Genomic DNA, 26,541 nt, shown 5'->3' on the forward strand with positions numbered 1-26,541 from the left:
TAACATGGAAAATATGCATAATTTTAGCTGATAACAACTATGAAAAAAACACATGGCAAAGTACTATAAAGATATACATACTAATATTAATACTACTATTAATAATAATATATTGAGCACCAACTCTGTGCCAGACACTTTCCACATTCTCTCTAATCTTCATACCAACTCTAGGAAATAGAGAAGCAGGTAACAAGGTAATAACTAGCAAGAGTTGCTGGCATCTTCCCTGGAAGGCACAAATGTACCCACATCACCCTTCACCCAGCTAGTTGCACACAGTGCCTTCTGCTGTCCGTGCTCTCCAGAAATTGCCCTCAGCTGAAGAGCTCAAGATCACACCTCATTCCCAGGGCAAACTGTACCCAACTTTTGGTCACTGCAGAGGTATAACGAACCAGATCCTTTGTCTCAGCTGGGGACAATGCCAAAAGGCCATCCCAGCCTCTGAGCTCTTTCTTGTGTGGTTGGCTGGGGCCTCTGTTAAAACTGCACTGCAGCCCAGATTCTCCTTCTACTGATCCCGCTGCCTACCCTACCCCGATGAGACTGATCCTCAGAGTTTTTCCTACTAAAATCCCTACACACTCATCTCTGTCTCAGAACGTGCTATTGGAGGATCTCAACCTACAACAGGTACTACCAGGAAAGGTCCAGGACAGTAGACACTAAAATAGAATTTGGGAGTCAGATCAAGGACACCATCAGGGCAGGTGGAGGAGCACAGACTGCACCTCTGTGCACAACTTTGCTGCACAACTGCTAAAATGTTCACAAGTGGTGAACTGAGGTGGTATACCGGTGGAAGTGCAATAGTCAGCTGTTGAGGAAATATAGGGGAAATAAGGATTTAAAGAACAATGGAATTGAATGGCTGTTGCTGGTGACAATTGAAACTGTAGAGAAAGATGGTGATGGTGATCATCAATTAAAAGCTGGATGAAAACCAGAAGGCTTCCTTGACGGATGGAAAGAAAACTGACAATCAGGACTGAGATCCAGAGAAAGTTAAGTTCTCAACACAGGCAAAATTGGGGCCTTGAATGGGAAAGAGTGGGACCCTGACATGATGGGGTCAACTGGGTTGTTACACTAACATGTTTTGATCCCTAGATTCCCCTGAACCATTGGACCTGCAAAGGTGTCCAACTCTTCCCTATTTAAGGTGAGCACTTCCATTACTTGCAGATGATACAGAGGCTTCCCTCACCAGACAGTGTATTCACTCCAAACCCAAGAATGTGTCTCTAATTTTCCTCATGCCCAACAAACAGGGTCAAGTCAAAATATAACTTAGGATTTAAGGCTAGAAATTATAGTAAGAAACGAGAACTAATAGCCTATGCAAATGAAAGGGACAGAAGAAAAGGAACTTATAACAGTGGGAATTCTTTGATTCTCTTTGCATCTCTACATCTGAGGGTTTCTATTGCCCACTAACTTCCACAGCCCTCTCCTGCTTATCCTATGACTGGCCCCTGGTCCTTGCCTTCCCTATCCAACTTACTGATTATTTAGTTAAAAGGCACCCTTCCTGCCTGCCTACCAGCCAAAATCAAGTATTTTGGTCCAAATCTTGTGCCCACACCAGGAGGGTACAGAGCCAGACCAAATAAAGGCAATGCATGGCACTGAAACTTAGCTCTTTGGCCCATGGCCCTCCAGCCAATGCTCTGCAGATCTGGTCAGGAATGATAAGTGTTATTGGCAAGTCACAATTATGGGACCTAATAGTCCATATCAAGTAGTGTTTACTTTTTGAAAATTCATTTTCCTATAAATCAACCTAAGGTTGCATTGAAACCACTTAAGATTGCATTTAAAATAATTTATCATCCATACGTTAACAGTAATGGCAATATTTGTCTTGATATTTTAACATCAATGTAGTCTGCTTAAACTATTTCAAAGGTTCTTTTATCCACTATTTTCCAGTGCTATGTGATCCAAACCGACATAACCCTCTACTATCAGAGATTGCATGAAAATCAAAAACAAAGAAAAATCAATAAAATATCTTGGGGGTGGTTTCAGAAGTATGACATGCAATGATACTACTTTAATGTTAGCATAGCCTGCATTAGGCCGGGCACTGTGGCTCATGCCTATAATCCCAGCACTTTGGGAGGCCAAGGCAGGTGGATCACCTGAGATCATGAGTTCAAGACCACCCTGACCAACATGGAGAAATCCCATCTCTACTAAAAATACAAAATTAGCCGGGCATGGTGGCACATGCCTGTAATCACAGCTACTTGAGAGACTGAGTCATGAGCATCGCTTGAACCTGGGAGGCGGAGGTTGCAGGGAGCCGAGATCGTGCCATTGTACTCCAGCTTGGGTAACAAGAGTGAAACTCCGTCTCAAAAAAAAAAAAAAAAAAAAAAAAAAAAAAGGAATAGCCTGCATTACAGGAGAAATAAATTTGAAATAACTGGTACTTCTTAATTTTCTAATCTGGCAACTCTCCTATATGAATTATTCTTTTACATTTTAATTTTTTTTTACATCTCTTTTACTCATGTACATGATCAACCAAAATGACTTATTTCTAACTTTGGACAGTAACTGCTTTCAGAAAATGTAAAGTTGTTGCAAAAGAATAGGTAGCTAAGATTCAGAATTTTTCAATATGGAAACTTGTATATTATGTGTCCAATACTTCAATTTAACTTGGTTATGATACTAAAACCATTTCTCACTGCTCTAACCGGCTAAGGAGATCATCTGAGCAGCAGGGAGATGAATACTCAGGTGTCACATGGGAGAAGCATCATTGCTGTAGCAGCATCCATCTTGTTTAAGCCCTCCAGCACTAGAGATTTCACATACATGATATACTTTTTGCTCATAACTGAGGTGGCTAAAGAATTGGTGCTGAATATATAGCATCAGCAAAACAAAACATGATATATTTTATGCTTGCCAATAAAAGAATAATCTGTTCTTGGTCTCTAGAAAAATAGAAGTTGGGGAACACCTTGATTCAAAAATATTCTTCAACATCTTATAATTTCCATTTAAATTGTTAGAAGACAGCACAGTTAGTCTATCTTCCAATATAATCTTTAATGTATCTTATTTGTGAATATGTGTTGGAAGTTGTCAATGGAAGAGTGATCATCTAATACCTCAGCTGATAATTGATTTATCTTCCCTTAACCAAGTTGCATAAGCTAATGAAAACAAAAGAATATATAATTGCCATATACATGTATGTACCTAAAACATAGCCTTCAAGTGACAATATTATGGGGATAACATACGAAACAAGATCTATAGTTGAAAATATATTTCTCTCAGAAACTGATAACATAGAGAATAAATAAAATATAAAAAATTTTAATAACACAATTAATAGAAGTTTATACCAAATGTAGAACATAAATTTATTTTGAGAACAAATGGAACCTTCAGAAAAATTATCTAGGTACTGGACTTCAAAGAAAGCTTTTATAAATTTTAAAAAGTTAACATTTTACAGTCTATTTCTGTGACCCCAATGCAGATATCAATTACAAAATGATAGATTTATGAAAACTCCTATATGTCTATCTCATACCTTTGGGTTAAAGAGATGATCATATGGGGAATTATGAAATACAATCATTGCTCTTATACTATAGTTTATACATTTCTGCAAAACTACCATGTCATGGAATTTCACACAATAAAAATAACAGGACGCAAGGAGAAAAATAAGTAAGGATTTATAGCAGGCAAAACTTCTATGCATGGCTCCTAATATCTTATCCTCTAATTTCTGGTACCTCTGAATTTAATGATATATCATTCCCATAATTCTGACATGCTGCATGGCACAATGGACCTTAAAGTGGGAGATTACCCAGGTGGGCCTAATTTAATCATATGAGCTCTTAAAAGGAGAGAATTTTCTCTGCATAGTGGCAGCAGACAAACATAGAAGATGAAGTCAGACAGGTTGGAAGTATGAGAAGAATGACATGAGCCACTGCTGACTTGAAGATGGAGGGGGCCCTGAGAGAAGGAATGTGGGCAGCCCCAGGAGCAGAGAGCAGAGACCAACTGCAAGGATATGGGGATCTAATTTCTACAACAGAAGAAAACCAAATTCACTAACCAGTGAGCATGGAAAAGGACCCTTATCTCCAGAACTACAACCCCAAGGAGATCTTGATTTTAGCTTGGTGAGACATTAAGCAGAGAATCCAGCCATACCATGCTGGACTTCTGACCTATGGAAACGTTTGCGTTGTTTTAAATGACTATATCTGTGGTAATTTGTTACATAGCAACAGAAAACTAAGGAGTGAGACAATAAAAATATGTACAGTTTTGTAAGTAACATGCTAAAATAACTAACACATTCGAAATTGCTACCCAGTTTAAACTCCTTAAATACTTAATAAATATTATAATATAACATGTGTTTTCTTTCATTTTTGGCTATAGACTTCCATACATCTTTATTAGATTCTACCTGTTAATTTTGTTATTCAAACTATTGGCACCTTTGCTAATTTTTTTGCCTGTTGGACCTATCAGTAAACAAAAAAATGAATTGAAATCTCCCAATGTGGTAGGGGATTTATCGGTTATCCCTATGGCTTTATCAACTTTTGCTTTATATATTTTAAGGCTATTTTGTTAATTGCATACATGTTTAGAATTGTCACATCCTCTTCTTGATGGATCAAACTTTTTAAAACATTGTATTTTACCCTTTCTAACCCTAATGTTGCTTTCTTGTTTTAAAACCTACTTTTTCTTTTTCATTGGTTTTCTTTTGGTTAATATTTATCCAATATATATTTTCCCATGCTTTTATTTGAAATTTTTCTAGTTCATTCTGTTTTAGTCTCATAAAACACATAAAACTTTAGGTTTTTAAACCTAAGCTAGTAATCTCTGTCTTCTAACTTGGGGATTTAGTTAGATGATTTATGTTTATAATGAGTATGCAAGGATTTGTTGCTATAACTTTAGTTTCTACTTTCAATTTACTAAATTGTTTAGCTTTTTATTAGTCTTCTTTCTTGCCTTTTAAAAAGAAAAATTGATACCTATAGCACTTCCCTAACAAAATAAGACCTTTATCCTGTTCTCATATCCCTTGGTCTCTACCCACCCACATTCTCATATTCCAAACTTCCCTCTCAGTGATACTACATAGAATTTTAGTAATGAATTATTAAGCATATACTTTCTCTTTTCCTTTTGCTTAGCTTTTCTTTAGAGTCAAAAAATACCCAACCTTTGCTGAAATACTTGATCATCCTTATTTTATATATCTCTTGCAATATCTGCAGGATTTGTTTCTCTACTGATTTGAATACTTCCTTCCAGAGTTTTTTCAATATGGACCGTTGTGGTTTAAGCCCCATTCACAGCCTTGTAGGCCTGAAAATACTTTTATGTTTTTGTATTTAAATAATAATATGTCTGGATACAAAACTTTATGTTTAAAATATCATGGGTCCTTATAAGAGAAAGACGGGAGGATTAGATACATGGAGATGCAGAGAGGAAGGTCATGTGAAGATGGAGACAGAGATTGGATTCATGCAACCCCATGCCAAGAAATGCCAGGGATTGCTGGAAACCACCAGAAGTGAGGAGAAAGGCAAGGAAAGGAGTCTCCTTCAGAGCTTCCAGAAGGAAGCAACCCTGCTGACATGTTGATTTCAGACTTCTGACCTCCAAAATTGTGAGAGAATAAATTTCTGTTGTTTTAAGGTACTTAGCTTATAGTTGTTCGTTAAGGCAGCCCTTGCAAACTATTATGTAGAGATTAGCATCTGTTAATTGTTTCTTCCCATGAGACCAGGCCATAGTTTCCTGGTTCTTAATATGTTGAGCAATTTTGGATTGTATCCTAGATGTTGTAAATATTAAGTTGTAAATACTCTGGATTATGTTATATTTATCCAAAGAGTATAGGCATTTTTGTTTTAGTAGACTACTAATTTGATTCAACTTAGACTAGAAACTATCACACTTGAGGTGGGGAGACAGCGTTCAGACCTCAGTTCTGTTCTTTAAGCTTTAGCTGTATTATGCTTCCAATTTGTCCCATGCATTCATGAAACTCAGCCAGAAACTTGGACTGAGTTTGAACACAGAATTTGGAGCTTCTCTTTTTTAGTTCTTTTCTTTTCAGGGTTTCCCCCTCATACTCTGGCTGCCCTGGTTGATCTGAGCTCTTTCAAGTGGTTCCTCTGTCCAAAACTTCAGAGGGGTTTGTTTTAGAATTTTAGCTGCCACAGAGCCATGGAACTTACTCTGTGGAAGTTGCTTGCTTTGAGATTCAGCACGTCTCTAAAATCTACTTATCTGATTTCAGTCTTGAAAGCCTTCAAGGAATTGTTTTAGAGAGTTTGTCTAGGATTTATAGATTTTGTTTATGGGAGAACTGGCTTGTTAGATGCCTGCTTCTCCAAACTTAGAGCAGAACTTAGCCTCAGTGCTTTTTTAAAACTCTTTAGGTGATTCTAATGTAAAAGGTAGAAAACTGCTGTTGTAAGGTTGAATCTAGGCTTGATTTAGGAGTGGAAGTCAATAGCCATGTTAACAAGCCATCTACACAAGAACTGGAAACCAAGATAGAACAGGGGCTCATGCTCGTTTGCCTCTGGTTCAAGAGCCCAAGCTCTTAGGGACTCTCTTATAATTGGTTGAAATCAAAAGAAGTAACTTTAGTTTCAAGACAAAGTAATTATGTAAATATTTTATCCTTTTTGAGATTAGGACTCAAGATTCTGTGTTTCCCTCCTTTAAAGCCAGTCTGGCTTGATATTCATTTTTTGAAGTAATGTAAACCATATATTTATTTACATTCATAGTCCCATAACACCATCCATTGAAAAACAAGAACAAAAACAGAAGCCAACTTAAGCCTTTTATAAGCATATATTCCTCCATGAATATCAGCAATCTGTATTTACAACTATGCTGTTCAGAGCAGTGTGGGCAACAGAGTGTTTGACAGAGTTAAATCAGTAAATGCTGCATTTATCAAATGGCTAGTAGTAATTAATAGCTTCCATGTGAAATCTCATATTCTTAATAGTAGAAAGAATCTTTCCCAAATCCCCTAAAGGCAACTTCATCAACCATTATTTCCTTTGTCACTTAAAAAGGAAAATAGCCTAGGCAAACTCCAATTTGAAGCTGTTTGTCTCAGCCCCTGCCTTGCATCAAAATTGAAAACATAATTTCCAGCCCATCTTCACAAATGGAATTGTTGTTCTTATTCAGTTTTCCATATGTGAGGAGCTGTCACCTCTGTCAACTTCAGCACATCTCCATTTGTGACTCCAAACCAGACTTACAGGTCTGAACACACGCTGTGCATCTCAAGTGAAGAGGTAATTTCTCTCCTAATGCACCAAGAGCCCTACTGATAAGAGCCAAGTCCCTGGCTTGAATATTTGCTCCTATCATCTCCTAATAACATATTAATGCATCTAATGTCCTCCACATATGCCAGACATCTCTGCTTTTTGGATATTTCCTGACAGGAGATCCAACTATTGTTATTACCTAGTGCCAGTGGGATGCCACTTAGGATAAGATTATATTTGATTTTCAGTCCTGCTTCATGGTAACCAGCCTCTGGCTGCTATAGTTTTGCTCAGACATCCTCTCTCACCCTAACTATGACCATGACTCATCCTTTCTTACGTAGAACAAAGTCTATTCCTCTGTAGTTTCTATCCATTCCAGGGGCTCACCAGCTGGGAATAGACAAACAAGATTTGGCATCAGAAACCACCTGAGACCCAGCAGATAACTTCAGGGGTGGGCGTGGAGGTTGTTACAGATAGCCCACGCAAAAGGCATCAACTAATAATCTTCCTAAGCATAATAACAAAACCAAAACAAAACACAGTGAGTATTTCCAAATTCTAGGAGTGAAAAAACTTATCTCAGGAGTGAAGACAATTTTTGAAGTTATGGGTCTGCTGTGGGTTTTTTGCAAAGAAGGAAAGGGACTGAAACAAAGAACTAAACTGATCTGCATGACAAAGCAGGTCATTTGGAGGGAGAAGCTATTGCATCATAAACTGAGTGGAGGGTTCATTGGGATATCAGTAAGAGGAAGTGCCAAAGGAGGCAGATATGTGGGGAGGCAGAGTTGAAGTAAGAGAGAAGATGAAATGGAGGCGGGGGGTTCTGCTCTAAATGAATTAAGGCATTGGCCCTTCCCATCACATAGGATGGTGCATGTCACTGATGGTCTTCGGGAGCAGAGCATCTGAACAAGTCTTCACTTCCCATCCCCCTAGTGCTCCCTGGTCCTCAAGTACTCAAGTGTGTTAAACACAAGAGTCCTGGGATGTGGTGGGGAAGCCTGTGCCCATACTTGGGCTAATGAGTGGTGGGGAGGACAGTGTTGCTTTTGCTCTTCATCTCCTGTGGTTAGCTTGAAGTGGCAGCCGAGAACCTTGAGAGGATGATGGTCTCAGAGCACCAGCCACAAAGTGAAAGGAGCAAGTGCTGGTGAGTTACAAAATGACAAGGAGCATAAAACAGACTACTCTTTCCTCTAAAACAGTCCACCCTGGACTCTTCTATGATGTGTCTAGGAAACAGGAAGGGAGTGATAACTAAGTTATACTGAGTACAGGTGGTAAGCAAGGATGTGTCACGGGAAGTCAAACATGGGATACAAAAATCTGAAATCAGACAAGGAGGGCTCAGATGCATTTTACCTAACTGCTCACCAGGTGCTACAAGGCTTTTATTGACTCAGCTGCTGGTAAGTTTTCTCTTGTCTTGAGTTCAGATACCATCTCTTCTTGATGTGTTTGCAAAACAGCCTCTTAACCAGAAAAGACATCTAACCAAGGCAAAAAAAAAAAAATTAATTAAAAAAAAATCATCTTTCTATATAGCAAGATCCCTAGCCACTGAGTTCTTTGAGAGCAAACAATATTTAAGCTCCCCTAGCAACTCTAAGATTATTGAAATTCAACCCTAAAGAAGCCCCTCAAAGCAATCAGTGCAGAGAAGCAACTCTTTAGTTTTCCTTCAAAGGCTCTCTGAAGCTAACAGGCGGACGTAGCAAGGACAGATGTTCTAAAAAACTGCAAGTATTGTCAGAGACTTTGACTCTCAACTGGTTAGAAATAAGAAGGGAGTTAATGTTTGTTGAAGTCCTACTTTGGGCCAGACTATGTCAGGCATTTTCACACACACTTGATCACTCTGTCCTTACAACTCCTCTTTAAAGTAGGCATTATAAGGAAAAGGGGGCTTAAGTCAGGAAGGGAGAGCATTGGCCTTCAGGTCTAACACCAAAGCCTATGGTCTTTCTACATTGTCATCCTGTTTCAGAAGGTGCACACATCACAAAGGCACAGCTCAATGACTGTTCGCAGGACATTGCGGTATCTCTGGATGACCATAGAATATTCCTGTGGTTCCAAGCTGAGGGTTGCAAACTTTTTGTACATCATGACTTTAATTGAGTGGGTCTTGATCAACATTTTTTAAATAAAATCAAATAGCATAGAAAATATTACAGTACCTTGCACAAAGTGTAGGTAAGAAATAATTTGTGAAAATGTGTATGTGAAAGAGTTTATTCAAAACACTTCAAAGACAGTTAATATAAATTAAGATAGAAGCTATTGAATAGCAATCTTAGGACATTTTATGGGTCTCACAGTGTTCCTCATGCCATGGAAGTCAGCAAATATCTTGAACCAATCTGATTCAAAGAGAGAAGCTTAGAAAAGAATGCCTATAGCCAAAATTTCTGCAACATCCCAAGCCCCACATTACTGGTTCCAACCCCCATCCAACACCTTCCCATAACCCCTGTGTCCACGAAGAGGAAGGAGGAGTGGGCAGGTGGACCCCATCTATGTTGGAAAGCTATGTTGGGCAGGAACCCCTGGTCCTAGAAGGCTCTGACCTCACCTTCTCCACTGGCCATGAGGGTCCTTATAGGCCTCATCCTGCCATGTGCCTGACCCTTTGATGTTCCAGATAGGCCACAACCAGTCACCACAGGCCTAACCTCAAAAAGTCTGACTTTCATATGCCAGGTGGGAAAAAAACAGATCACCTTCCCCTTTCTCACCAGTGACCTTTCTGGCAGCCACTGGGCAGAGTGTTTATCTAACAAAGGTATCCCAGCTTTATCTGGACTGGCTAGAAGCACTCTGCAGGTGTTTGTCCTGTCAACACTTTCCTGCCTTGAGACACTCTCTAGCAATGATGGGGGAGGGGGATACTTTGGAACACGTTCCTTGCCACCCTCTCCAAGTTTATCATTAATTCTGTTTAATATGACACCTCTGTGTGCTATTATAACTACAGTAAGCATTTGCCTTCCATTCCTTCCACACTCCCCATTTTTCAAGCATCTCTGAGCAAGGCTCTTGGCAGTAGATATACAGTATTGGCAGAAAACAGAGGAAATGATCCTTGCTCATAACAGTAATTCCTCACATTTATATACAGCTTTATAATTGACAAAGCACATTCCGTGCTTTATCTCAATTTATCATCGGTACAGTAGGCACTAACCTAACACTCAGAATTCTTAGAACCTCAAAAATCCCAGAGGCTAAGCAATTTGCCCATGCTCACAGGGAAGTAGGCACTGGAATTGGAACTGAAGCCTGACCCTGCTAACTCTAACAGGGCTCACTGCAGACAAGCCCACCATTCTGGGGCCATAATAACAATAAAAATCACTGACACTACAGAGAATGGGATGGGCTCTGCTCTCTGTTGAGCATGGTCCACAGAGCATCTAATTTGTTCTTTGTAGCAGCTCCCTAAGGAGTATTATTTGGCCCATTTAGAAGGTGAGTTAAGAGAAGCTTCAAAATAGTATGTGCACTTGTCCAAGGAACCTAGGTTAGAAAGGGGCCCAGCTGGGACTTGGGCCCAGGCAGATCATGTTCTACACCTATCTTATACTTAGTCCTTCCCTAGTCCTATAACTCATTAGATTCTCTTTACATTCTTCAGGCTATTTACGGTAGGTGTTATTATTCCTTTTTACAGATGAGGAATTGAGGCCTAGAAGAAAATGTTGATAGACAGAATTTCAAGGGTTGGAAAGGATACCAAAGGTCAATTATTATTATTTCACTTTTTTTTTTTTTTTTTGTAAGAGACGAGGAAATGAGCCTAGAGACAGGCAGTAACTCTTCTATGTCACACAGCTCATTAGTGATAGAGCCTGGATGCAAACTCAAGTCCCCTGAGTCCGTGTTTCTGTCTCAGAGGGCTTCTCCAGGTTCTCAGTGGGAGAATAGCATTTCTGTGCTATTGATTTAATTTCCCTGAGCCTCAGCGTATTCGTGTGTTCAGATTGCCATAAACAAAATATCAAAAACTGGGTGACCTAAACAACAGACATTTATTTACTCACTGTTCTGGAGGCTGGAAGTCCAAGATCAAGGTGTTGGCAGGTCTGGTTTCTCCCAACACCTCTCTCCTTGGCTTGCAAATGGCTGTCTTCTCGCTGTGTCCTCACAAGTCCTTTTCTCTCTTCACACCTGTGCTCCTGCACTCTCTCCCTCTTCCTGTAAGGACACCAGTTCTATGGAATTAGGGCCCCACCCATTATGATCTCATTTAACGTTAATTACCTCTTTAAAGGCCTATTTTCATATACTGTCACACTGAGGGTTAGGGCTTCAACCTATGAATTTTGGGGGGAACATAATTCACTCCATAATATTCAGTTTCCTGATCTCTACCATGGGGACACTGTTATACCTCTCACTTACCACCCTTCCAAGACTATTGTGAGGATTAAGTAAATAAGAAAGTATCTGACACTATGCGCAGTCAGGGCAAAGGCCTGATTCATGGAAGTTTGCTTCTGCCCTGCACTCCAAGTTGGGTAGACAGTGGAGGATGGAGGATGGAAAAAGCGCAAATGCAACACTCAGAAGCCAGAGTCTTGCTGGTGTCAGGGGAATAACAAGTTATTGAGAGTAAGAAAGCAACTTACTGTTCGTTATGCTTCCAATTGCTACAGTTGGCATATTATATTAAAGACACTTAGAGTTGGAGAGAAGAAAGCTGCTTTGCAGGCATAAAGAACTTCACAGCAGCAGAGATTTTAGCATGCTTCATGCTGATTGACGGGATGTCTTCTCTTTAAGTGAGAGGCTGTCAGGCACCATATTGTTAAGAGCTTATCAAATTTGTATACAGGATATTCTTTATTGCATCATTCCCTCAGATCCTTGCAGTATTTATGTAAAATCAAATGGAGACTCATGCTAAATATTGGACGCTATGTGACAAGATCTCCACGTCTCATCTTTTTAGAGACCAATGACCATATAATTTGCACTACGGGAATGGTGCAAAACAAAACAGGGCCCTTTCTTGGGTTTTAATGCTTGTCTAGCTGTCCTTACTCTCTACTTAAAGGAGACAAATACAAAGGAAAGATGCACACCAGTGACAGTAGACACATTAAATATTTGTTCAGGGGAACTATGAAGAAATCATAAAAAAGGGAGGTATAGGGGCCCATGAACCACGGTTCTCGCATCAGCTCAGCCCCTGACTGCCGTGTACCTCAAGTAGTTACCTAAACTCTCAGTTCTCAGTTTGCTCACTTGCAAAATGAGGTGGCATGCTGAATGATCTCCAAGGCACCACCCAATCTGAACCATCCAAACAATGCCAAGAAGATCACTTCCCCACACCCGGGACTTTCTCCTTCTCTCTGTGTATCCATCTCAGTTCCTTCTCCACTCCCCATGGTGCTAGGGTCTCCTCTTGAGCCCTGAACTCACTCCTTGGTGTCAGTCCTGTGTCTCCAAGGGATCTATAGAAATCCCCACTATCACTGAACCGCAAGAGGCTTAAACCTGGATTTCAATCTGTTTAAGTTGTTTACTCAAGATGAGACAAATCCATTGTCCTTACAGAGCTTAGAATCTCTCTAGCCTGACTGAAGTTTGCCATCCTTACAGCGCAGTGGCTGCAATCCTTAACTGCCCAGCTTCCGTGTGCCAGGAATAGTGAGAGATTCAGAGAGGTCAGGCAGCCTCTGCGCAAAGAGGGCAGGCCAGGCAGAAGGTGGCAATGCCACATCCTCCAATTCTGCCTCCGGTTCTGTCAGTGGAACCCACCGTGGAATAGAGGGAAGACCACAGACCTTGCATTCAGATAGGGCTGAGTTTGAAACCTGCTCTCAGCACTTCATCACTTCTTTAATTCCCAAGGACTGATCGGGCATTACCTCTGTATCACGACATTTTCAAGATACACAGATGCATAAGACACTCCTGGCTTTCAAGAAGCTCTGCAGCCAGCTGTGTGACACTGAGAAGAATCATCGACCTCTCTGAGGCAGAACTTCTCCTATTTTAATTAGGATACTATCCCCCTCTTAGGGCTACTGTGAGCTAAACAGGATAAATGGAGCACGAGGTTTCTCTTCTGTACTTTCTCTCCCTTACCAGCCCACGCTGATTTCCCACTGTCTTCCCAGGGACTTCAGGCCTGAATACTCTCTGGCGTTGCCACCTTCTGCCTGGCCTGCCCTCTTTGGGCAGAGTCTGCCTGACCTCTCTGGATCTCTCACCATTCCTAGCACACAGAAGGTGTGCCGTTAAGGATTGCAGCCATTGCGCTGTAAGGATGGCAAACTTCAGGCTCGAGAGATTCTAAGCTCCCTGGACAACAAATTTGTCTTTTCCTTTTGTCCTCAGTGCTAAACACCTAGCCCAACCCATAGTGGGTACTGAATAAATAATAATTTTCATCCTAACTCAGAGAGGAGCCTGGGTGCTCACGGTTCTTCATTTAAATACAGGAGCCCTCATCTCCCTCTTGCATGTGTCAAAGAAAATGAACAACGTGATTTAGATGAACAACAGGGAAGCCAACGCAATTCCCCCAACTTCCCATCACAATTACTAATAGACTCATTCCCTCATTTATCCCTCTCTTATATTTTCATTGTTCCATAAAGAATGAAATGTGCTGATGAAAACTCACAAAGGTGCTGAAGCCAACTGAAAAGGCAAAGAGGGGAAAAAAAAGATTTTTAGGAAAGAATGAAGCACAATAGCAGGAATAATAAACCAAGACACCAGGAAAATCTCTGGCAGGTGGCCACAAACGGTTTTCTATTTCTGTCCTTGTCAAATGCCTCGTTGGATGAGGCCACACACAAATACTTCCGCTCTGACAAGGGATACTTTGTGAGCCGAGTCCTTCATTAGTTCTGCTATATCAGGTGAAGTTCATGTTCCTCTGGGCAGTTTTATTAGCACTTGAAATCCCGGAAACCCTTAAACCAAGTCACCATCACACTGATCATTATTAGCATTGCTCAAAGTACACATTCTGAAAACTCATATTAAAAATGCCCTGATCATTTCCAACTAAAGAGTTTTTAGCCCAAGGAACTTGGCACATCTGCTTTAGAAGTCAGTCATCTATGAGAGGCTTTTCTCTCCTGTATAATCTGTAGGCAGAGAGCAATAGCCCAGCAGGCTTTCCTTTATCTTTGGAAAAAAAGAGTCAAAATTACATTTATGAAACAATCCTTAAAATAACTTGGAGAACATCTGGTTCTACTGAGTGGTTCAGGTCAAGATGACACTCAGCAATTAGTTAACCATAGGAAACAGATGGATTTTCAAGTCCATTTGTCAAGAATTATTTGTGTTAGGTGTCCCTGCCTCCACGTTTCCCTGTCTCAACTGGAAATATGACAGTGGCAGGGGAGAAATCAATGTGAACAATACAGGACCAGGTGGTCATGGTAGAAGACATGTACATGAGCTGGGCCTCAAAGGCTGAGCAGAAACTGGATAGAGGGAGGAGAGGGAAAAGCATTAGAGGGGCTAGAAAGTAAAGAAGGACTTGGAGTAACCCTGATTCACCCAACTGACCTTCTACCAGATGCCAGATGGGCAATTCTAGAGACAAAGGGACAGAGGCAGATTATCCATGATGCTGATAAAGCTCAAGGTTATATAATTTTTATAAAATTTGCAAAAGATAGTTTGACTTCAGTTAGTTTACTGGTATTGCTTCCTAATCCAATTTACCCGCCATGATCTTCCCCCCTCAGAATTAAAGGCTACTGGAGGAATCTTGGGCACTTGGAGGATGTAACTTCTGGGAAGCTGAGTTAGGGAAACACATTTCAGTTTAGCGAAGTCTTTTTATGTGGAATGTGGTCACTCCCAAGCATAATTGAATGATCACTGGCCATGGGCACTTCTAGGAACAGTCCTAACATCATCAGTTCAAGGAGTATGGGGAGTTAATCCATGAACCAAAAAAGTGAAATGCCCTGAAATCTTACAGTTCACACAGGAAAGAAGCTTGATGTTTTCCCAAACTTGATGAAAATCTTAACAATTTACATGAATTCATGGTGAGAGAGCTCACAAATCACCACCTCCTTGGGACCAAGTCACTGGATTTTTGCTTTGTCCTTTCGGGGAGGTCAGGGTTCTCTGCTGTTGTTTCTTGAGGGTATGCATCTATGTCTTTGCATTGAAGGATCAGTATGTATTCCAGTTTTCCCTATCCATCTTGTTGGGTTTTTATTGGATATATTCTCTTAGTGAATCTTTACCACTAAGTCACTGCCTCCTTTTTGGCTCTAGGTGATACCTTAAACCCAGGTTCGCCTTGGCTCCGGTAAATGATTAGAGCACTTCCTGTCCTGAATTGGCGAGGTCCCACAGGCATTATCTCAGCAGGGTGGGATGACTGGTTTAGGGGTTCATGCCCAGGGGACCTGTAGAACGTACCTCCTATGGCATGGTGCTGCTAAGCAGCCACTCTGACGAGGCATCTCATTTGGCCAAGTTACACAGCGGATTTTCCAGGATTGGGGATAGTCATCCTACCTTCTCCCTTTGTCTCTGGCTGTCCTCGGGGACAGTTCTTTCTCCCTTCAGACAGTCATGATGCTTTGTGGGGTAAGGGCAAGATAGACCTCCTGCAAGTACACCCAGGTTGGTGGAGAAGCTGGTTGACCACCTCAATCTCACTTTTTCCAGTGTAGAAACCAGTTGGCAGGGAGATTTTCCACATGCTTGGTGCTGAGCAGAATGTTGGGGAGGAATGTTGAAGTTGTGGAGTCCAATTATCCTATTGTTTGCTCACAATTGTATTATTTCTCTGGGGCTATCTCATTCTCATAGTTGAGTCTGGGTTGTTGCTGATGAAAATCCCAATGCTGTATATTTGTTTTGAGTTTTCTGTGGAGGAGAGTGAAGCCAGCTTGCTCTATGCTGCCATTTTGGGCTGGTCCTTTAAAAATTTATGTGATGAGTTGTGAAGTTGAAGGAAACTCTTCTGCATCACAAATAATGAAAATAATTTTCAATCAACTATGATAAAGAACAAATTATCCTTCTGCTTTCTCTGCAATATTATAAGATCACTATCCTAGGAAAAAGTAATCAGAGTATGAAACCAAAAGAATATAAAGGAAAGAGGTTTATCAGTTGATTTATTGATTAAAATAATGAACAATTTCCCCAAAGTTTGCAATGTCTGGTATTTCCCAGCTTTTAAATGTGTAAGTTGTTATGATTTCTTCTCTCATTCTAAATAAATATTTTTAGGCCTAATTTTATATTCTTTTTCTTAAAGTGAGCGCCTCCCCAAGACGAACAGAATAACACATGAAATGTGTTACCAAAGAAACACAAGAGGGATCTCCTATGTAAGCCTGGGATGCTGGAAACAAAGGCCACATGGGGAGAGAAAAGAACATTTGGGCAGGTGTCCCCGAAAATGACAGGGCTTGGTGTGGAATAATAGTAGCAGGAGTCAAGGCTACCCATAGCAGACAGATCTGGGGCCGTCTTATAGCCCAGGTTGGTGGTTGGGTTCTGTTTTACCCATCACAAGACATTCTTCTTTTGTTCTCAAGTAATCAAGGCCTCTGAGTTCTGCAACTTCTATCCATGTTTTCCTCTCTTGCTATTTTCTCTAGGGCATGTTTTCACTTGCCAAAAATTTAAAAATAAATGTAATCACCTTCTATATTAGTAGCAAATTATATGCAACCAATATACGCTGTTCTAACATTTGTCCCATTATTAACACCCGTGAAGTGAAACACCTTTTCCTCAACGTGTCCTCACAGAGGACCTCTGTCACAGATCTGGCATGTATCCTTAAATGACATCCTGCCCAGTATCTGTGGAGGCTCTGCTGAGAAAGGACATAAGGACTGCCCATTCACCTGCCTTCTATAGTTACAACCTAACTTCCTCATGAACATATTGCTGTTGATTCAAACGTCTTCATTCTATAGCATGCCCCCCTAAAAGTAAAACAAACAGATAATCACACATTATCTCTTTGTTTAATTTTTTTGGGGGGAGAGCATTTAATAGCAATTACATTTCGGCAAGCATTTTCTTTGTAGAAGGATCTTTAATAGTGTCTCCGAAAATGAAAAAAGAACATTTATTATGTACCTACAGTGTGTTGCACCTTGTGTAAATACTACATTTATTTCTCATACCAACCTTGTACAATAGGTATCATTATCCCTGAGAGATTAATTAACTTGCCCAAGATCACACAGCTAGCTAGAAGTAATTGGATTTGCCTGACCTGAAAGCAATGCTAGTGTTAGCACTTTCATCGACTTTCCTCTCTACCCCTGTCTTCCTTACCTCTCTATTTGGGTTTCTTTACCTACAAGTGGTTGAACATAAAATAGTGTCACTTTGGGGAATGTTCCCTAAAAGTCAGGGGCAGCAGATTTTTAATTTTCTTTCTCATTGGCCCACACTTAGTGAAGTCAAGTCTTTGAGTTGATCTTCAGTTGAAAGTATGGAGGAAAACTTAATTTTAAATCAGAATTTTGCCAAGAACAAGCCTACCTTTTCAAGGCTCACCCAACATTCAGTGTTGACAAGCCACCTTTTAAAGGGAGCTGGAATGGCAGGGTTGAGACATTCTAAACCAGGCACCACAAAGGCTCCTATTAAAAAGGAAGAACAGAATCCCCTGCCTCCCGCTGCAGATGCCATTCGCTCCAGGGACTGGATGTCAGAACAAGCCAAAGCAGGTTTCATTCATCCTTGTCCAAACCCCAGGGAGCCAGGGCACTTTATTCAAGGCAGAATATTCAAAGTCTTCACCATTTGCCTCCTCGGCCATCTCCCTCCAGCCAGGTGGCCAGCAGATTCTGATTGATCCCAACAATGTTTCTTCTCATATCTGAATTTCACAAGCATGTGAGAAGTCTCAGGTGTGAGTTTTTCCCCTACTGCTTCTAATAAACCAGGTCCTCACACTTGAAATAAAGCCCGCATCAAGAGACTCTCCCTGGCTAGCCATGCAGCTTCTCGGCAGGTGATTCCACTCTTCGGGGGCTTTCAGAACTTCAGAATCTATAATCAGACGCTTGGAATGACAGCAAATGAAGTGACCCCAGAGGAAATTTGCTTCCCCTTTTGTGGGATGTTAGCTGCTTTAGAATTCTCAGAGGGACACTCTTCTGGCTAAAGGAATCTTTGGGGGAATAAGAACTGAGGAAGATGGGGCCAAGAGATTTCATTATTGCTGGCAAGGAGTGCAGGTGGGGGGTCCTGCCTGGGAGGACCCCTGCTGTCCTGGGTGCCACACTTCTAGAGCTTTAACAACCACAGCAGACCCGTTGTGAAGGAAAGCCAGATGATCAAGGGTAGGCAGCCTCTGTTGTGTTAGAAAAGGTATTAAATGACACAGCTTCCTCAGTCTGAAAAGATCAGGACTCAGAAACAATCCAATCAAAGTCTCTTCAGATAATGATTAAGAGGAGTGAGAAGTTGTACATGGCCTTGTTCAGCTAACCCTACACATGGGGACTAGGGAGCAGCCTCCAAATTGGAAGGAAGCCATTTGGGAAAAATTGAAAGGAAATGTAACTTTACACAGCAGGTAGGAAACTTATGGGACTTACTAGCCCTTGAGGTGGTACAGGCCATTTATAAATAGAATCAAAGCACGTTTAGAAGAACGTGTGAAATAAGAGATCCATTGTGGACCAGTGAGGGAAGTCAGGATATTTGACTAGGGTTTGCCATGATCTTTTGAAGTTGACCTAATAGATGTGTTGTTATCAAACACAGCACAGGTGGATGACATTCACAAACACGACACACATTCCCATGGGTATCTCCAAATTTTGGCCTCTGCCACAGGCAAAACACGAGCTGTACCTCTACCCTTTATTACCTAATGAAACAAGGATACTGAAATGCATGAGAATCAAAGTAACCTAGTGTGGCTATAACCTGAAATTTCTTAGCAAACAGATGAACTCCAAATTTCACCTCAAGTGTTCTCTGGGCTTTTGTCCTGCATATATATTCTGTCTCACTTATGCAGCCATGGCTGTGAAGCACACCAGGATCTCAATGATAAGACTTCAGGCACAAGAGAGTTAACTGAGTCTGCGCAGAGATTGTAATGCTCTAAGAGGGAAGAAATCATGGCCATGGAATTCATTACTGTTAAATTGACACATGCGCAAAATATTTAATTAACTAATTATCCAAAATAGATTTTATCCCTCACTTGCCAAGCCCACTGAACCTAAGGGACACACAAGCAGTGGCAATCATAATGTCCAAGAGGACCTGAAAATTTGAGGGTGTGATTTGAGCTGAACTTGGTCTATGGGGAGACTGCTTAAATAGGCAGAGTTCCATGTCTGCTAGCAATTTCCACTACAAACAGATTCTTCCAAATAGGCACAGAATCATTTCAGTAGCTAGGCTTTCAAGCGCAGCATCCTGGTCCCCTGAAGAGGCTAAAAGGAACAAGGCAGGGACTTGGGTACCAACCAGATCATCAGACCACCGATTTGATCTCTGGATGTGATGATGAGCTGAAAAACTCACCAGAACTAAAAACTGTTTTTAAATGGGAAGATTCCAGGGTATCTAGATCTAAAGGCTCAAAGTGAATAAGGTTGTATTGATGAGCTCCCCAAGGCAGATGAGATACCAGGTCTGCAGACAATTCCAGACTGACTCAACCACCCCAGTAATTTTCTGAGACACTGCAAGGCATGGATCTCTGTACTCTCTATGACCATGTACAAGTCTCTTAAACTTTCTTTAACTTGGTTTTGTAATCTTTAGAATGGAAATCATAAATAGTACTCTGCAATGTTATTCTAAAGATTATGTAATATATCTATGAGGACTCTTGTATAGCCCCTCGCATATCATAGGAACTTAATATATGTTGACTATTATTATTTAATGCTTCCCAACTCAGCTAGACCAGGCACAGTGCAAGTGCTGAGACCTTGCCCTGGAAACTCATACAATCATGAAATCAGTTCCACAGAACTTAACTGGCTTAATTGCTGACATCTCTGATGGCTATTTTGTCATTGACTATACCCAAGTCAAAAACATAATGTGGATCTTGAGACAGAGGGTAGTTAGGTCCTTCTAGAACAGTGAAAATTTAGCAGGTTGTTATGGGTTGAATTGTGTTCTCCAAAAATTCATATGTTGACATCTTAACCCCCAGTACATCAGAATGTGACCCTATTTGGAAACAGGGTCATTACAGATGTAATTAAGAGAGGCAATTTTGGTTTTAAGGTGGCAGAGAACATGGCTGAATTGTGTTCTACTGTTTGTGGAAGGTAGAATTTGTAAGTTGTAAACGTGGCTATTTAGCTGAGGAGATTCATAAGCAAAGTGTTAAAGGTGTGGCCTGGTTTCTCCTTGCTACTTACACTAAAATGTGAGAGGAGAAAGATAAATTGAAACAGGAGCTGCTAAGCAAAAAGAAATCAGAATTTGAAGATCAGGAAAATTCGCAACTTAGATATAGTACAAAAAAATTAAAAAGTATGCTCTGGAGAAGCACCAAGGGTGTGGCTGAACAGGTGTTTGCTATAGAAACTAGGTGGACCCAGTCAGCCATCTCAACAAAAGTGTTGCCAAGTTGGATGGAAGGGGACAGAGACAGGAAAAAAAAAAAACAAAAACGAAGGAAAGATGCTGGACTTCTGGGCTTCTACGGGCAGCAAATGGGCTTATAGAGATGTCTGGTTACAGATATATGTCATCTTTCAAGAAGAAGGAAGAAAGACCCCAAGAGTGGGGCCACCTCCTTGGTTCCAGAGGGAGAAGCCACCTCCTCCATTCTAAATGGCAGAACCATTACCTAGGGTGGAGGGGGTGAGGTCGCTGCCCTGGCGTGCCTAGAGGATGGAACATTCAACCAAAGAGGATTATCCTCAAGCCTTAAAATCAAATAGAATTTACCCTGCTAGGTTTCAGGGTCACTTAGAACCCATAACCCTTATTTTGTCTTCTGATTTCTCCCTTTTGGAATGGAATATCTATCCTATATCTGTAACACCATTGTATTTTAGAAGCAAATAACTTGTATCACAGGTTCACAGACACAGAGGAATTTTGCCCCAGGGATGAATCATACCCTGAGTACCACCCAGACCTAATTTAGATAATATGTGAATGAGATTTTAGACTTTGACTTGATGCTGGGATGGGATAACTGTATTTTGCATGTGAGAAGGAAGTGAATGTAGGGGTGTCAGAAGGCATACCGTTATGGGTTAAATTGTCCTCCCCACTCCCCTCAAAATCTACATGTTGAAGTATTAACTCCCAAAACCTCAGAATGTGACCTTATTTGGAAATTGAGTCATTATAGATATGGTTAGTTAAGAAGAGGCCATACTGGAGCAGGGTCCCAAGACCATGGGAACCCACCTCTTGCATCAGTGTGACCTGGATGTGAGACCTGGAGTCAAAGATCATTTTGAAGCTTTAAAATTTGACTGCCCCGCTGGATTTTAGACTTGCATGGAGCCTGTCACCCTTTGTTTTGGCCAATTTCTCCCTTTGGATTGGCTGTATTTACCCAATACCCCCATTGTATCTAGGAAGTAACTAGCCTGCTTTTGATTTTACAGGTGCATAGGCAGAAGAAACTTCCCTTGTCTCAGATAAGACTTTGGACTATGGACTTTTGGGTTAATGCTGAAAAGAATTAAGACGTTTGGAGACTGTCGGGATGGCATGATTGGTTTTGAAATGTGAGGACATGAGATTTGGAGGGGCCAGGGGCAGAATAATATGATTTGGCTGTGTCTCCATCCAAATCTCAACTTGAATTGTATGTCCCAGAATTCCCACATGTTGTGGGAGAGACCCAGGGGGAGGTAATTGAATCTTGGGGGCCAGTCTTTCCCATGCTATTCTTGTGATAGTGAATAAGTCTCATAAGATCTATGGGTTTATCAGGGGTTTCAGCTTTTGCTTCTTCCTCATTTTCTCCTGCTGCTGCCACGTAAGAAGTACCTTTTGCCTGCCGCCATGATTCTGAGGCCTCCCCAGCCATGAGGAACTGTAAGTCCAATTAAACCTCTTTTGCTTCCCAGTTTCAGGTACGCTTTTATCAGCTGCATGAAAACAGACTCATACAGACCCCTAATCAAATTGTACTGGTGTCCTTATGAAAAGAGAAAATTTGGATGTAGACATGCACACAGAGAAAATACCATGTAAAGATTGGAGTTATGCTGCTACAAGCCAAGGAACTACTAGAAGGTGGGGAAAAAGCCTGGAATGGCTCTGTCCCTAGAAACCTGGGAACATGGCCCTTCCAACACCTTGACCTCGAACTTCTAGCCTCTAGAACTGTGAGACAATACATTTCTATTGTTTAAGCCATTCAATTCTCAGTTTTCAGTACTTTGTTATAGCAGCCCTAGCAAATGAATACACAGGTTTTTATGAAACAGCTAAACACAAATAATTAAAAATATACTTGATGAGATTATCCTGGGAAAGTTGCCATTAGAAAGAAAATTAAACTCCTCACTTACGAGCAATTGAATGTTGTCTACCTGGAATGGTTTAGTCTTTCTGAAATTATTAGTGACTTGTTAAGAATGAATGATTACATTACACAGCAGATTAAGATGAGAAATAACCTATTTTGAAAAACTCCAAACTAGAATACAAAGTTGTCTACACATTCATACCAAATTCTGTGAATCAATGAGCGAAGGAACTATGGAAAATCTGAGAGCTTTTGTATAAAGTAATGATATAGAGGACGTAGACACAGACACACACATATACTACATGCATGAACACACACACACACGGTTGTCCATTGGTATCCTCAGAGGATTGGTTCTATGAGCCTTCACAGATACCAAAATCCATGAATTCCCAAGTCCCTAATATAAAATAGAGTAGTATTTGCATATAACCTATACTTATCCTTCCATATACTCTAAATCATCTCTAGATTACTTCTAGTACCTAATACAATGTAAATGGTAGGTAAATAGTTGTTATACTATATTATTTTTATTTGTATTATGTTTTATTATATTATTTTTTTTATCATTTTTCTCAAAATTTTTACATTTCTTTTTATTTTGTTGAATCTGAAGATGTGGAACATAGATATGGACGGTCAAATGTACATCTATGTATACATACATATATACTCATACATTATCTTAAAGCAATACTATCTTCTCAATGTTAAAGAAGTTTATCACTCTAAATATTGACGAGTGTTTACCTTTCTCAGCCTCCAGTCCTTGTCTTTTCTAGCATTGCTCTGTTTTGAAGCTAAGCTGGCTAGCAGGGACTGCTCCCAGAAGCACCTGTTATCAAAGGGCTCATCGCTTCCTGTTGATTCCGGGGACCAACAGCCATCTAGAACATTCAGCCATTACAATTCAGACCTGGAGAAACAAGTCCAGAAAATAGCTGCACGTTAGATCAAATCATTTTGAAGAAAAAAAAAAAAAGGAGATCAAGAGCAACTAACAGAGTGAGAGGAATTGATTCTTTCCTCACAAATGAAGTCAAGTTTATTCATTCCTGCCCTTTTTTAAGGACAATTAATGGGAATTTCTAAAACTCAGAATGTCGAAATCATTACTGGCTGATCACTTGAAGCAAGAATGCAGCTGTTATGATTAATGGCTGAATTTTAAATATTTCAGTGGGATCAAGGAAATCTCCACACTACCGTGCACTCCACAGCTTGTCATATGTGCCTCCCCAGGATGCTACAGAGAATGTGATGACATCTCAACAGGTTCTTTCCTCACTAAAATATTGTGTAATTCCAAGATAAAATCTTAACTAAAACGCAAATTCACTCATTCATCAGCCAGCATGAGGCAGGGAAGTGTAGTAGAAAGAGTATTTATGAACCTGGAAGGAAAAAAATGAATCTTGATCTCTGCTTTGTCATTTTATGCAATCCTAGGTGCACTGTTCAAATACTCTGAGTCTCGATGGTCTCATCTGCAAAAGAGAACTGGGTATGAGAAAGTTTTCCTTTCCTGATATGCAGAGAGTCTATGCAAACTATTAAGTGCTATTCAAATGTAAGGTATCAGTACCTGCTACTTTCAAGGAACATGGACATTGATGAAACAGAATAAGGAGTAAGGAGAACTAAGGTTTTAAGAATACACAGACCTGGCCTGCCCTCAGGGAGATTTCAGGCTCGTGGACACATAAATTCATTTTACAGATAATCATAATTTCAGGTAGAAAACGTAAATACCATAGAGGTGGGGTCACTTCGGGCTTGGGGGCTGGTAAAGATTTAACAAAGACTCCAGGGAATACATGATACTGTGATAAAGGCAGCTGAAACCTGGAGGTCATGCTTTCTGAATTTTGCCAAGTTTGGGGAGTCAGAAGGGAAACCAAAGCCACTGAGGGAACGTGAAACCTTCCAATTCCCTCGTCGATGCAGGAACCCAGTGTTCTTGTGAAGCCGCCTGAAAGCATGGCAAAAATAGAACAGGTCAAGTGTGTCTCCATATCAAACCATTTCCATCTCTCCAGCGTTGCTAAAATTGAAAGTCAGGGTGACATCTGGATGGGGATGATATGCCCTTGTTCTTGTCTATCAAATGCTTTAAAACCCCCCAAATGCTCTGACTCCCAAAATGAAGAAAATCAGACTGGCATGGTGGATAAGTCTGTTGTAATTTGTTTAAAAGAAGAAATGGAAAAATATAAAGAAATAGTTAACTAGATGGACACAGTGGGGGACCATGCCTTGCCTTCTCCCCTGGAGCATGAGAGTCCTGCAGGACCTCCAGCCCAGTCCACCCTCACACCTCACCAGGTTAATCTCCTTCAAATGCAGTTCTGATCACATCTCCAATATGCTCAAGGACTTAGGCATGGCTCCCTGGTGCCTACAAAATTAAGCTCCCATTTTTAAAATTAAAATCTGCCACAACAGGGTCCTAACCAATCTTTGCAACATTATCTTCTTTATTCATCTTTATTATCTCTTCTCTTTTTTCCAGTCTAACTGACAGCATACCCTCCCCTGAACCTGCTCTGAGTGCTCCTGCCCGCTGCTCAGGTTTTTGTTCTCTGGTTCTTAAGGCCTATCTGTCCCACAACTACCTTCTGAAATTGTAACCATTGTACAAAGTCCAATTCGAATTTCATCCCAATCTGATTAAACAATCATTTGCTGAGCCTCTTCCATGAGATTTTTCCACTGAGTCACTGAAGATGAAAGATGAGTAGGACCTCTCCTGCCTTCAAGTTGCCTCCTAAGAAAAAGGAGGACAGACACATAAACAATTAACCATAAGGCATTGTGCTAGTATGTATAGTGCATTGTGCAGACATGGATGGATTTCGAAAATTTAATTATTACTTCCACTATGGAGAAGGATCATGGTAAGGCTCAGAAGAGGTAGCACTTCAGCTAAAAGGTAGAACAGTGGATTTCCAGGTAAAGACGAGAGGACGGTGTAAGCCAAGGCACAGAGGCAAAGACAAAACACAGTCAAGGACGAGGACAAGGTTCCAGATTGTTGGATCCTGGAGTGTGTGGAGAAGGAATGAGACCTGACTATAGAAAGGAATTCTGGAACCAAGAATGGTCAGCTTTCCAAGGCATGAGTTCAGACTTTAGCCCATAGATGTGGGGGTATTTTCAAGGCTGAGTTTAAGAATCATGTCGTATTACATGGTTGATATCACCTGACAACTCTGGTAGTAGTATTGAGGGCAGACTGAGGACAAGGACAGTAGTTAGGAAGCTGTTAATAGTCCACACAAGACATAATCAGGGCTTTTAGCACAGTAGAGGCAGTATAAATTAAAGAGGGGGGTATATACAAGAAACTCTCTTCTATTGGGACTCTCCTACTCTACCCCTCCTCCTGGTGTAGATATTACTTCTTCCTGCTATTTCATTTAAGCCACAGCTCATATTTTTATGCATATTAGCATTTTTGACTCATATCATATTGAATTCTGTTTTATCCTCGCAATTTAAAATCAAAAGTTCCTGAGTCTGATTTATAGTAGGTGCTCAAGAAATAAATGAAGAAGGGATATGCATAAAATTGTCTCAGGATGGTTCTGTTGCAGGAAATTAAATCCCACTCAATATAACTCAAGGAAAGGGGGGTTTATTACTGAGATACAGGGAGAGCTCACAGAAACTGGGGGCAGGAAATAGAATCAGGCCCCAAGAAGGACATGATATTTCTTGGTTCAGGGAAAATTACAAACCAGTTCC

General features: G+C 40.7%; 1 long non-coding RNA gene across 1 annotated transcript in view; it reads right to left on the minus strand.

Moving 5' to 3' along the window:
• The window catches only part of LOC144329723 (uncharacterized), an 80,040-nt gene that overhangs the window by 37,284 nt on the left and 16,215 nt on the right, over positions 1 to 26,541 (minus strand). The window contains exon 2 of the long non-coding RNA XR_013395333.1: positions 23,545 to 23,710. This is a non-coding gene — a long non-coding RNA (uncharacterized LOC144329723). The remainder of the gene's footprint in view (positions 1 to 23,544; positions 23,711 to 26,541) is intronic.

The sequence above is a fragment of the Macaca mulatta genome, chromosome 7 (genome assembly GCF_049350105.2).
Source record: "Macaca mulatta isolate MMU2019108-1 chromosome 7, T2T-MMU8v2.0, whole genome shotgun sequence".
Lineage (NCBI taxonomy): Eukaryota > Metazoa > Chordata > Mammalia > Primates > Cercopithecidae > Macaca > Macaca mulatta.